General features: G+C 52.8%; 1 long non-coding RNA gene across 1 annotated transcript; it reads left to right on the top strand.

The window, feature by feature from the left end:
• Positions 1-7,628: 7,628 nt before the first annotated feature.
• LOC128314653 (uncharacterized) lies at positions 7,629-10,405 on the top strand. Its single transcript, XR_008296509.1, has 2 exons — positions 7,629-8,459; positions 9,512-10,405. It is a non-coding gene; the product is annotated as an uncharacterized LOC128314653 (long non-coding RNA).
• The last annotated feature ends 1,682 nt before the right edge of the window (positions 10,406-12,087 follow it).

Genomic DNA, 12,087 nt, shown 5'->3' with positions numbered 1-12,087 from the left:
TTGAGTCCGTGTAGCATTATAGTGTTCTCGCGTCTCTTTCTGTGTGGGGTGGGAGGCCGCTGCCTGCACACCTCGGCACAGGCCGTACCCCCTCCTGGAACACTGTTTCCCCTACTCTGCACCTGAGCGAACTCCTAACTTCCATTCATTCTTAGATCTCATGCTTCTTGGAAGCCTTCCTTGGCCACCTCCCTTCCCTGCCCGAGCTGGCTCAGGGGTTCCTCTGGGACCTCCTGCCTCCAGCCCCTGGGGTTCCCCCTCACAGCCCCCCGATCACCCTCGGTTGTAACGGCCTGATTCCATGATGGCCGCCTCTCCCACTCATAAGTCAGCTTCATGAGGACAAGGATTTTTCTCTGCTTTATTCATTGCTGTGTCCCCAATGCCTAGCATGGGGCTGTGCATATAGTAGGTGTCCAATAAGAGAATGAATGAGGCAGAGTGGTCCAGGGGTCCAGTGGCCAGAGGACCCTGATGCCCCTCTGTCCCCTAGTGTCTACCGTTTCGTTTCCACCATCAGTGTGGTGGGAGAAGCCAGCCTGATGGCGGGGGTCAGGGGGAGGATCAATGTCTCAGCTGCCCAACCTGGGTGAGGGGTGCTGGGGGCAGGTAGAAGAAAGCTGAAGTGGGCACCCACTGCCCCCTGGTGCCCATGACAGGAATAGCAGGATCCGCCAGCTCAGGACATTTGCCCTGCCCATCTACTGCCCACAGGCAGGGCACGCTCTTTCCACAAGGAAAGGGAATTGGGGATCGTAAGCAGGTAAGGCCGGGTGCCGGGAGCCGGATGCAAAGGACATCCATTCAACAGGCATCTCCTCAGCTCCTGCTGTGTGCAGGCTCCAACTCACCCTTGGTGGTGGTCGGGGGGGTGGGGGGTGTCATCACCCCAGGTCATCGATCTGCAGGTGCAGGAAACCGAGGCCGAGAGGAGCAACCACCCAACTCAAAGCACGCTTCTGAGTTGTAAAACTTGAACTCGGGTCTGTCATATTGAGGGAAATCTCTCCCCTCCTTTTTATTTTTTTTTAATTTTTTTTAACATTTATTTATTTTTGAGACAGAGAGAGAGCGTGAACAGGGGAGGGTCAGAGAAAGAGGGAGACACAGAATCGGAAACAGGCTCCAGGCTCTGAGCGGTCAGCACAGAGCCCGATGCGGGGCTCGAACCCACGGACCGCGAGATCATGACCTGAGCCGAAGTCGGACGCTTCACCGACTGAGCCACCCAGGCGCCCCTCTCCCCCTCGTTCTTCAGATGCATTTTGGCAACCTGGTGAATCAACCTGATGAATGAATGAATGAATGAATGAATGAATAGGTATCCTGAGGTAGGTGGTGGACTGAGAGTAGGAATGGCCACAGGAGGGACTTGGAATCCAAAGAGACCTGAATTCCAGGCCCCAGCTTAGCCACAACCGGGCTGGGTGACCTGGGGCCTCTCTGGCCATCAGTTTCCTCATCTGTGAAATGGGATGTTACCCCCAGAGCTGACCCTATCGGGCTGTGATGGGGACCCCTGAAGTGTTGTCGGGAGAGCACAGAACCTGGGAGATCCTGCCCTTGTCAGATTGTTTTTCCTGCAGCTTCCGGAGCTGGGGAAGGAAGCTGGGAGCCGACTCAGGCGCTCCAGGCCTGCCTTTGGGAGTTATAGTCACAAAGACAAAGGCTGGGCCCAGAGAGGCCAGAGGGGCAGGGCACCGTCTTCCTGTTTTTCTTTGAACAGATGGCCCAGCCGCCGGATGCTGGTCTGTCTGGATGCTTGTCCATCATCCCTGGAAATCATTCCTGTCCCTCTCAGTGACACTCTGCCAAGTTAGCTCCCTTTCTGTGTGCCCTTCCTGCACCCCAACCTTCAGGGGGTTTCCGCCAGGGTCCCCAGGCACCCAAGGGGTTTGCAAATAGAATTCAGGCGCTTATGAACTGGGAGGGAAAAACTCGCATCACGTGTGCTCCCCGGCTTCTAATGATAACATTCGTGAGAGCTGCCCCCCACCCCCCTGCCGCCTTGCTATTCGAGGTGTTAAGAAAGGCCCAGATTCCATCACAACTAAAACAGATTTTGATACCCATATCCCAATGTCATGGGTTTGTAATGGGTTTCCTTCGCCATCCTAGCTGTTTGATTTATTAACTTACACACATCCCCTTGTAAGGGCCCGGGGCACAAAAAGGTACCCCTGCAAATAAGGGAAATTTTTCAGCAGGCCCTTTCCCTGCTCAAAGCCTGCTCTGGCTCCCCATTGCCCCAGAAAGGAGCCATGGTCCTCCCTGTGGCCTACAGACCCCCTCAGCTGCTCCCTAAAGCGTGCCCCTCCCCTTTCTCACCTCCTTCCTTCCTTCCTTCATTTACTCCGGCAACATTTACTGAGCGCCTGCTGTATGCCAGGCACAGGGGACTTCTGGAAGGAGGTGATGTCAATGCTGGTGTCGGCCAGGCCGAGTTAGGGAGGGAGGGAATTCCAGGCCGAGGGACCAGCAAGGCAAAGACAGAGAAGTAGAAGGTCACCTGGGTAGAGGGCACGAGGGGAGAAGGGGGTGGGTTTTCAAGGCCTCCCAGTGGGAGCCCCGGGCATAGCCCTTCAGGTAGTGGGGAGCCACGGAGGGGCGCAGAGCACTGCAGGGACACCCTGTGGTTTGTTCCAGAAAGATCCAATTCTCGTGTCCATCACCGGCACAGGTGTCTTTAGGTCAATGTCAAAGGGAGGACAAATCGGCTACACGTTTCGAAGTTACAAACCTGCGAACGCTTGGATTCGGCTAGTACGTCATTTCTAGCAATCTAGTCTTTACATAGAAAATGATGAGGACAGGAGCGCCTGGGTGGCTCAGTCGGTTAAGCGTCCAACTCTTGGTATCAGTGCAGGTTATGACCTCGCTGTGGTGAGATCGAGCCCCGCATCTGGCTCGTGTGCTGAGTGCGGAGCCTCCTTGGGATTCTCTCTCTCCCTCTCTCTGCGCCCCCCCCCAAAAATAAATAAACATTAAACAATATACTTAACATTTTTAAAAATAAAAGAAAGCAGTCGTGTGAAGAAAAAGAGCTTAGACACTCAGATGCTCGGGTTCAAATCCTACACTTTGTCTCTCAATGTCAGCCTTAAAAGCCTTTTTTTTTATTTTAATTTTTTTTAATGTTTTTTTATTTTATTTTTTTTTTGAGACAGAGAGAGACAGAGCATGAATGGGGGAGGGGCAGAGAGAGAGAGAGACACAGAGTCGGAAGCAGGCTCCAGGCTCTGAGCCATCAGCCCAGAGCCTGACGCGGGGCTCAAACTCACGAACCGTGAGATCGTGACCTGAGCCGAAGTCAGACGCTCAACCGACTGAGCCACCCAGGCGCCCCTAATTTTTATTTTTTAATTTTTAATGCGTATTTATTTCTGAGGGAGAGAGAGACAGAGTGCAAGTGGGGGAGGGGCAGAGAGAGAGGGAGACACAGAATCCTCAGCAGGCTCCAGGCTCCGAGCTGTCAGCACAGAGCCCGACGTGGGGCTCAAACCCACGGACTGCGAGATCATGACCTGAGCCAAAGTCAGACGCTTAACCGATTGAGCCACCCAGGCGCCCCAAAGTCTTTTTTTTTATGCTTATTAGAACAACTAAACTCAAAATAACGATACCAAATGCTGACGAGGATGCAGAGAAAGTGGACGTCTCAGACGCTGCTCGTGGCCATGCAAAATGGTACAGCCATTCTGGAAAAGTTTGTTGGTTCTTAGAACACGAAACACGCAGCCACCCATCTGACCCAACCATCCCACGGCCACAGTTTTAAAAAGGAAAAGTTATGTTCACATAAAAACCTGCATATAATTGGTTTTTTAAAAATTTTTTTTAATTTTTTTAAACGTTTATTTATTTTTGAGACAGAGAGAGACAGAGCATGAACGGGGGAGGGGCAGAGAGAGCAGGAGACACAGAATCGGAAGCAGGCTCCAGGCTCTGAGCCATTAGCCCAGAGCCCGACGCGGGGCTTGAACTCACGGACTGTGAGATCGTGACCTGAGCTGAAGTCGGACGCTTAACCGACTGAGCCACCCAGGTGCCCCCGGTTTTTTAAAAAATTTTTTAATGTTTATTTTTGGAGGAGAGAGAGAGAGAGAGAGACAGAACATGAGTGGGGGAGGGGCAGAGAGAGAGGGAGACACAGAATCCAAAGCAGGCTCCAGGCTCTGAGCTGTCAGCACAGAGCCCGACACGGGGCTCGAACTCCTAAGCTGTGAGATCGTGACCTGAGCTGAAGTTGCACGCTTACTGACTGGGCCACCCGGGCGCCCCTATTATTTGTAAAGGCTTTATTCATAATCACCAATAGCTGGAAACAACCCAACTGTCCTTCAATGGGTGATGTGAAACCTACTAGCTTCCATGCGTACAATGGAATATTCTTCAGTAACAGAAAGGAACAAACTATTGATACAGGCCACAAAGCTTTATGCTCAAATGCTTTATGCTGCAGTGAAAGAGGCCAGACTCAAAAGGCTACATATCGTATGATTCCATTTATAGAACATTCTCAGAAAGACAGAACTCTAGTGTGGGAGCCCAGATCGCAGATCACGGTGTTGGGCTGGGTTGGGGGGAGGGGCTGACACTAAGGGACAGAGGGAGGGGGCTTGGGGGGGGTTGGGGAGTGTTGGGGCCCACCAGCAGGCGAGCCGATGATGACCACCCAGGAATCAGGGCCATGGTGGGGACACCCAGGCACTGTGGGAGCCCTGAGGCCATGTTCGACCCAGCCGGAGGGTGTCTGGGGGGAGCGGGCCTCTACGCTGGGGCTTAAAGCTGTGCTGGAGGCAGGCAGGTGAACAGCCTTCTGGGCAGTGGGAAAAGCATAAGCAGGGGCCCAGAGGAGAGGCATTCAGGAAACTGAGGCACTTATTCGAAGGGAGTACAGAAGGTGTTTTTTGCTTGTGTTTTATTTTGATTCACCCGCTTTTGACATGGAAACTAGAAGCCCGGCAGCGGATGGCAGGGTGCACCTCGCTACCCCCCCCCCCCCGGTCCTACCTTGTGCTGTGAACCTAGGCTGGCTCTATTCTCTCACTGGTCCCATTTTACAGATGAGGAAAGCGAGACGTAGAGAAGTAGTCCTTTATCACCCGACGTGACCTTGAGGACAACTTGGGCACGAGATGTGGCCAACATCCAGACACCTTCGTCGGAGAGTTTTCTCAGGAGGCTGCACAGAACAGGAGAGAAATGTCTAAGAATGAACGCCCCCTGGGAATAGCCCTCAGCCGATGGGGGTGGTGGACGAGAACCCCAGCTCCCTCACCTGCAGGAGGGGAAGACTAAAGTACGCATCCTATGCCATCTCCTGGGGATCCCTGTTGGGACTGAGCCCCTAGTTGCCTGTGACCCTAGACCTGCCCCCCCTTACTGACTGCTTTCCCTTCTCACTTCCTTTTACAGACTGAATTATGTCGCCCCAAATTCCTACATTGAAGCGTATCCCCCAGCAACTCAGAATGGGACTGTATTTGGAGATAGGGTCCATCAAGAGGTAATTAAGTTAAGGGGCGCCTGGATGGCTCAGTCGGTTAAGCGTCCGACTTCGGCTCCGGTCATGATCTCACAGTTCACGAGTTCGAGCCCCGCGTCGGGCTCTGTGCTGACAGCTCAGTCTGGAACCTTCTTCAGAGTCTGTGTCTCCCTCTCTCTCTCTCTCTCTGCCCCTCCCCCACTCATACTCCGTGTCTCTCTCTCTCTCTCAAAAATAAATAAAAAACTTAAAACGTCATTAAGTGAAAACAAGGCTTCATTAAGACAGAACCATCCCAGGGGCCAGAAGATGGCATGGGGGTCTAGAGTCTCGGGCAACTGGGATTAACGGGCCAGGGCCATCCATGCCGAGAGGGACAGGGTCCCCTGCAGGTGGGTGGGAGCCAGACCTCAGAGCTACAGAAGCCACAGTGTGTGCCTCAAAAACCCATGAGGAGAAGCTTCTGATGTGGGAAGGACCACAGGAACCTCCTTTGCGGTTTCGGGCCACAAAGTAAGGTCGTGGCACGTTGCTTCACCGCCACAAAGGAAATGGTTACTAGTTCAGGGCTGGGCTGAGCTACAGGCTCTAGGCGCCTTGGGAAACCTCCTCCCTCGTTGATCTTTCAGATATATTCCTGCGACGAACAGCTGACCTCAGCCGCCTTCACTCCCGGCTCAGAAGCAAAAACCATTATCTTTTTTTTTTTTTTTTAATTTTTTTTTCAACGTTTTTATTTATTTTTGGGACAGAGAGAGACAGAGCATGAACGGGGGAGGGGCAGAGAGAGAGGGAGACACAGAATCGGAAACAGGCTCCAGGCTCCGAGCCATCTGCCCAGAGCCTGATGCGGGGCTCGAACTCACGGACCGCGAGACCGTGACCTGGCTGAAGTCGGACGCTTAACCGACTGCGCCACCCAGGCGCCCCCCATTGTCTTTTAAAAATACATATTGAGCGGCGCCTGGGTGGCTCAGTCAGTTAAGCGGCCAACTCTTGGTTTCGGCCCCGGTTGTGATCTCACAGTTTGTGAGTTCGAGCCCCAAGTCGGGTTCTGCACTGACCGGGCGGGGCCTGCTTGGGATTCTCCGCCTCTGCCTCTCCCGCACTCTCGCTCTCTCTTTCGCTCTCAAAATAAATAAATAAACGTTTAAAAAAAGTAAAAACATAAAAATAGATGTTGAGATATAACTGAAGTATAATTCACATACTATACTACGCCCGTTTAAATACACAATTTGGGGCACCTGGGTGGCTTCGTTGTTAGGCGCCTGACTTTGGCTCGGGTCATGATATCCCGGTTTATGAGTTCAAGTCCCACATCGGGTAAAAACAGGAGCCATCCAGGGGCGCCTGGGTGGCTCAGTCGGTGAAGCGTCCGACTTCAGCTCAGGTCGTGATCTCGCGGTTCGTGAGTTGGAGCCCCGCGTCGGGCTCTGTGCTGACCGCTCAGAGCCTGGAGCCTGCTTCGGATTCTGTGTCTCCCTCTCTCTCTGCCCCTCCCCCGCTCATGCTCTGTGTCTCTCTGTCTCTCAAAAATAAATAAACTGTTTCTATAAGCTTCTAGGTACTTCATATCGGTACAACCATAGCACAGCCTACTTTTGTGACAGAAAGTGGCCAGACTAGGCTTTGTTTTGCCTAGAGAAGCCGGCTGCTACATCTGGCCACATTAAACACCTAGAAGGCGTCAGGTGATGCCTGGACGATCCTGGGGTGTTAGAAGGGCCAAGAAGGAAGGCTCAGAGCCTACCCCTGGCAGGCTCCAGAAGCCAGGCCCGAGAGGAGGAGACCGCAGTGCGGAGATAAGGCCAGACTTCCAAATGGGACGACCGCAGGGGCAGAGTCCCCTTTGGCTCATGGAGGCGTGAGCACTTCCTGGCCCAAGGAATGAGGGTTCAAGCTGGGGACCACAATACCAGACCAGGCTGCCGTGTCAGGTAGCCAGATCGCTGCTGGCCCATGTTCTCAGAAAGAAGCCAGCTCCGGTATTGTAATCATCTGTTTACACACCTGGGTCCCTCTAGTATCTGAGTTCGTGAAGGCAGGGACGGCACCTGGTTTGTTTTGGTACAACGGTTGGCATACACTAGGCGCTCAATGGATGCTCGCGTTCCAAAAGTAGGATGAATTCGCGAATGGGCAGTTGCCACCGATCACAGAGAAGGCCTGACTTTGGACTCAGAAGACAGCCCTCGGATCTCAGCAGCGTGGCCTGGAACACGAGGCTTCCCCCCACGGTCCCTCTGGATTGTCAAGCAAAATGCAGGGGCTCCAAGAAACGGACACGCCAACTCTTTCAGATCTGTTAAGAGAGAACAACAGAAAACAGTCCGCGTGCAGCCTGCGGAGGAAATTCCGGGGCTGGGTGGGACTGTTTTCCCTGACCCCTGAGATCATGGCTGAGTCTGGGGCCAGGCCGGTTTTTGTCTCTGCAAATTCTCTCTCACTCCCGTGGTCACAGAGGAGGTCGCGGTTTCCAATGTCGACACCAGAGGCAGCAAGATGTCCCCGGAGACGGCGAGAGAACTCGTCCAAGAATGCAGAGGTCCTGCTCCCAGACAGCACCTGTCGTTGCAGCCTGGACCCCTGTCCTTCAGCCCCTCCCGGGGTCCCCTTTTACGATCTCAACTTCCCTTCGTTTTCTTAAAAACATCTTTTCCCCCGCGTGCCTAAGGAAGACATGCTCCTTACAGACCACTGGAGGGACATTTCCAGAGAAAAACGACATAAGAACAAAGAAAGTCGTTCAAAAGCTCACCGACGCTGGTGATGTTGTGGCTTTCATTCCGATCGTTTTTCTCTACAGAACGGGTATCCACTCGCCTTTGTCAAAAGTTGGGATTGTTCTGAACGCACAGCTTTGGAATCCGCTGTGTCCTCCCTGCAGTGCTGCTGAGATAGATAGTTTTTCCACACCATTGAACCTCCGAGGCTCTGATGGATTCCATATTTTAACACAGGAAAGACTGTATGTCTGTCCTCAGGGGCAAAAGGCAGGACGGGCGCCCTGAAACCACCAAAACATCTATGTGGCGACTGCGACCCTGGGGGGCGCGTGGGTGGCTCAGTCGGTTAAGCATCCGACTTCAGCTCAGGTCATGATCTCGCGGTTCATGGGTTCCAGCCCCGCGTGGGGCTCTGTGCTGACAGCTCGGAGCCTGGTGCCTGTTTCGGATTCTGCGTCTCCCTCTCTCTCTGCCCCACCCCGGCTCACGCTCTCAAAAATAAATCAACATTAAGAAAAAAATTAAAAATAAAAAAGACTGCAACCCTGGGGTCAAATTCTGACTTTCACCACTTTCTATCTGTGACATGGGCCAGATGTTTTAATTTTCATGCCTCAGTTTATCCATCTGTAAATTGGGGATTTATTATTTCATTTCTTTCAAAACAATGCTGCCCCCCCCACCAGTGAATAAATAGCAGAGATTTCCATGTTCTTTCTTTTTTTTAATGTTTATTTATTTCTGAAAGAGAGACACAAAGTACGAGCAGGAGACGGTCAGAGAGAGAGAGGGAGACAGAATTGGAAGTAGGCTCCAGGCTCTGAGCTGTCAGCACAGAGGCCAACGTAGGGCTCGAACCCACAAACCGTGAGATCCATGACCTGAGCTGAAGTCGGACACTTAGCTGACTGAGCCACCCAGGCGCCCCTCTGTTTCCTCTTTTAAAAAAAAGACTTTAAGGGGCACCTGGGTGGCTCAGTCCGTTGAGCCTCCGACTTCAGCTCAGGTCATGATCTCATACTCTGTGAGTTTGAGCCCCGCGTCAGGCTCTGTGCTGACAGCTCAGAGCCTGGAGCCTGCTTCAGATTCTGTATCTCCCCCTCTCTCTGCCCCTCCCCTGCTCATGCTCTGTCTCTCTCTGTCTCAAAAATAAATAAAAACATTTAAAATTTTAAAAAAAAGACTTTAAAAATAAATATTAAATAGTGCAAGTGTGGAGAAAAAAAGAAAAGATGCCACTACCAGAGTTTTCTTCTTTTTAATTAATAGAATTTATTTATTGTTTTAATTTTAGGCTTGCAGAAACATTGGATGTAAAATGCAGAGGGTTACCATCTATGTCCTCTCCCCGCCAAGTGGCTTGTCCCATTATCAGCATCTTGCATCAGTGGGATCAACTTGTTACAAGCGATGGACGGATATTGAAGGTGAAATGATGTCTCTCTGGATGGGCCCTGAGCCAATGGGCCCGGTGTCCTTCGAGGAAGAAGATTAAGTGACAGATACTCCCGGAGGGAAGACCATGTGAAGACGCCTGGAGAAGATGCCCATGTGCAAGCCAGGGAGAAAGACCTCAAGAGAAACTCTTTCCCTTTCTGTCCTGCACTCCAGACTTTTTTTTAATTGGATAGTCGTTTCTGATTTGTTACCTCCACCCCCCAATGATGGTTACTAAAACAACGGAAGCCATAAGATGCCCCCTTGTTGGGGCGCCTGGGTGGCTCAGCCGATTAAGTGGCTGACCTCAGCTCAGGTCATGATCTCACGGTTTGTGAGTTCGAGCCCCACATGGGGCTTTCTGCTCTCAGCTCAGAGCCCGCTTTGGATCCTCTGTCTCCCTCTCTCTCTCTGCCCCTCACTTCCGATCTCTCTCTCTCTCTCAAAAACAAACATTAAAAAAAAAAAAAAAGGAGACAAAGCAGGAGAGAAATGAACTATGACTATCTTAACACACCCTAAGCTCTGTGATTAAGCAAAATTGGAGTAACTCTGCTATTTCTACAGTAATATTTAAACTTCTTCCTGGTGGCTCTGCAGCTCCCCTTCAAGAGCAGCTTTTCAGTGTTTTCTAGAACCTCTGAACTATTACTGACAGATTGCACTAATTTCCTGTATGATTTTCTTTTTTCTTTTTTGCCTTTTTGTTTTTGTTTTTGTTTTTGCCAAATGTCTGACCTTTGTAATTCGCCGGATGCCTGCACAATTCTGTCTCTTCGCGTCAGTTCAGTTGGTGTGGGTTAGGGGGGCTTGGAGGGTGCGTCACAGACACGTGCCATTTCCTCCCACTGGCGGACAGAGCGGTGGCTCTGGGGGACCGCGACCGGCTGGGAGACTAGCGTGGGGGACCCGTGTAGGGCCGCGCTTCCGCTGACGACCGCCAGGGGGCGCGAGAGGCCGAGACCGGAGCCTGGTCCTTGCAGGGACGCCGGCGCGGGGCGGGGACTTGGGGGGGGGGGGGGGACTGCCTCTGGGGCGGGGCTTCGGAGGAGGTACCTCACCCGCCAGGCCTAGGGTCCCACTTTTCCTCCAGCCGCCCCCCCCACCCCCGGCATGCTCTCCTTCGGCCTCCACTCTGCCTCCCGTCCTCCCTGCCCTTACTTGTGTTCCATTTTCCTGCCCTCTGCGCCACCCCTCTCCCTTCCTCCTTTGCGCCAACACTTTCCTGCCCACTTTTGCCCACATTTTCACGCCCTCATGCGCATCCCTGCATTTCCCCATGCTCCCTCGCATCTCCATTTTTCTCGCCCTCCTTTGCGTCCCCGCTTTCGGGCCCTCAGCCCCTGGCTCTTAGGCTCCTTATTTCAAATGACCTTTTAGAGAAAGTCATGGAAGGACACACTCCTAGCCGTGAATGTGGCCTGTCGTCCAGGGAGGACGCAGTGACTCCTACATGAACATCTTTAGTTCCACATATTCCAAAGAGCAGACAGTTTGACAAACATTTGTTATTTAAATGTAAAGTATTTTCTCCCTTTGAGCTGAGCCCTTTGTAGGGGCGGGGGCGGTCACAGAAGATTCTGAAAGTCCTGAGCCCTCCAAGGACCTGCTCACACACACCCTCCAACCCAGGGCTGGGTAAAGAGGCTCATGAGTGGAGTAGCACAGACCTGGGGGGGGGGGGTGGGGGGGCAGGGAGACAATGTGGGCTAAAGGCTGCAGGAGTTGGGGGGGAGCCCTCAATGCCCAAGTGCATAATTTTTGCTCTGAAATGCCTGCTGTGGGTCTGTCATCGCCAAGAAAGGCCCAGTGATCAATGGCACAGGGCTCCAGGGAACCTTCTTCACCTGCTATGGCTGAGCAGCCTTCCGAGGGAGAAAGGACAGGTTTGGGCCGAAATGCGGAAGTGGGGCCGGAGTTGGCAGGGTGGAGGGGTGTCAGAGGTTGCCACGTTCATGTCCCTCTTGGAGCTTCAAAGCCCAGCCTTGACTGACCTTGCTTCCTGTGTGGCTTTGGGCAGTTACCTTGGCCTCTGAGCCCCGTGAGAGGAATGAGTTCAGTGAGCTGATGTGTAGGCAGAGGCTTAGGGGACCCGATGGCTTGTAACTAGATGCTGCTTCATGGAGCTTCATTCACTCATTCATTTATTCCACATCAGTTTCTTGAGCACCTACTGTGTACCAGGCTTTGGGAATGCAACCGTGACTAGGACAGCCCAGGACCCCACCCACTTGGAGCCCCCAGCGTAGCGGGGTTATTAACCATAAGAGTGGTCAGTGCTGAGCACTATACCTACGGGGCCCAGGTGGCACCTAGGGGGTACCAGGGCAGCACATCGTGCCTTTTCTCCACCCCTGGTGGAGAACGAGGAGCCCGCAGGGGCATTTTGGGGCATCTGCCTCCCTGGCACTGGGAGCCTTTGCTCCAGCATCC

The sequence above is a fragment of the Acinonyx jubatus genome, chromosome A2, assembly GCF_027475565.1.
Source record: "Acinonyx jubatus isolate Ajub_Pintada_27869175 chromosome A2, VMU_Ajub_asm_v1.0, whole genome shotgun sequence".
NCBI lineage: Eukaryota > Metazoa > Chordata > Mammalia > Carnivora > Felidae > Acinonyx > Acinonyx jubatus.
Note: the sequence above shows the minus strand (reverse complement) of the source record. Positions and strands in the feature narration are given on the sequence as shown.